The sequence below is a fragment of the Onychomys torridus genome, chromosome 13, assembly GCF_903995425.1.
Source record: "Onychomys torridus chromosome 13, mOncTor1.1, whole genome shotgun sequence".
In the NCBI taxonomy this organism is placed as follows: Eukaryota; Metazoa; Chordata; class Mammalia; order Rodentia; family Cricetidae; genus Onychomys; species Onychomys torridus.
The window spans coordinates 24,112,522-24,114,404 of record NC_050455.1 but is presented as its reverse complement, the minus strand read 5'-3'; positions in this window follow the sequence as shown (position 1 = coordinate 24,114,404).

The following is a 1,883-nucleotide window of genomic DNA, read 5'->3' as shown; positions in this document are numbered from 1 at the left end:
ATTCAAGAGTATACCACAGAATTTGTACTTAAATACTGAGTTAGAAAATATGACTTATCCCCAAACAAAACCAATAAACTGTTTTAAATAAATTGTTAATAAAACGGATTTTGAGAAGTCCTATTTTCTCATTTATTAATAAAATGCAGATAGCCATTTCAACTACCAACTTGGATGTTTCCTACTATATACATCAAAATGATTTCATTACCAAGAAATTTCTTGCAACACAAAAGGGTGAGATAATTCAAATATTTGCTTTATAATAAACCAATCTATACAGTTCATCTTTCCAAGGCTGAAATGACTGGATTGGTGGCCCATTCTCTTGTATAAAATCCTTCTCTTCTGAAACCCTGAGGGGAGGTAATTAAGTAACAAATGTGGAGCCACAGCTCCCAGTTCTCTATGTAACTGCTGCTGGGGAGGATAAAAAAATAAAACAAGCCGGCAGTGGTGGCACACGCCTTTAATCCCAGCACTCGGGAGGCGGAGGCAGGTGGATCTCTGTGAGTTTGAGGCCAGCCTGGACTACAGGAAAGGCACAAAGCTACACAGGGAAACCCTGTCTTGAAAAACCAAAAAATAAATAAACAAACAAATAAATAAATAAATAAAAATAAAACAAGGAAATGTCAAACAGCTAGTTTCTCTTGAGGAGCCATATATATAAACTGTGGCTGAGATTTATGATTAAGAAAAATAATTGAGGGGTTGGGATTTAGCTCAGTGGTAGAGCGCTTGCCTAGCAAGCTCAAGGCCCTGGGTTCGGTCTTCAGCTCTGAAAAAACAAAAACAAGAACCAACTGAGTCCCAGAAAGCCCAACTAGCTTAAATTCTTTTTTAATGTTGGGAGATGCATTCCTAGGTTTCAGAGTGCATCACAGCAGAAAGGTTAGCCTAGCAACAGAATAAAAGGCCCCTGACCAGTGACCTTAGCCGACATCTTGCAGTTGCACGATCTGTCTCACACATCTTGCATCCCTTCCATGTTCTGCACGCCCCTTTTCCCCTTCCCTCCTTCCTGCCCCCTCCCCTCCTATGCTATATAAGCCTTGCAGAGGAAAATAAAATCTGCAGCTTGATCAGAATCCTGTCTTGCTGTCGTCTCTCGTGTCCCCTGTTCCTTTCATTCGCTCCCACAGGTGGGTCGTCCCCATTGAAACCCCGCTGGCCGGGGCATTTATTTTCCTTTACAGCTTACATATCCCAACAAAATCTTTCAAGCAATATAAAAACTACAGTGTGGTTACATTCTATTTTTTAAGTGAATGATTACAATAAATACAAGTAAAACAACAGCATGTTTTCCATATCCCTTACATGATTAAACATTTTACATATTACAGGTGAAAAACAAGTTGTCTCAAGAACCCACATACATTCATACCTAAGCAACCTGTTACAGATTAACAGAGTGTGAGCAAGCGTGGTATTTTCTCTGCCAGTTCTTTTGCTGACAGGCTGTATTTTGCAGTTACAAAGAAAGAATCAATCATTTTATTACTTATCTTAAAAGGGAATCTTACAGGAAATCTTAAAAGAATAACAAACCTAAATTTTTGTATATGAAAAAGAAATAGCTCTATTTTAAATCTTCAGGACACATACCCACTCATCAACAGTTTTCTGTATCAGGAAGCTAAGGGCAGAAATGGGTACAAGGAATTAATCATCACCTTTGGTCATCAACCAGTCCTAGCAAGAAAGGCACATCAGCTAAGAATAACGGGGCTGCTTTGTCCTTGTTCCCCGACTTTAATGAGTCCCTCACTCAGCTATGTGCCTTTCTAAAACTTTAGATAGTTTCCTAGGAATTTTCACCTCGAAGCTATTTACAATAGCATCTAAGTCTAACCTTAAGTCGTTTTCAAAGCTTGTTT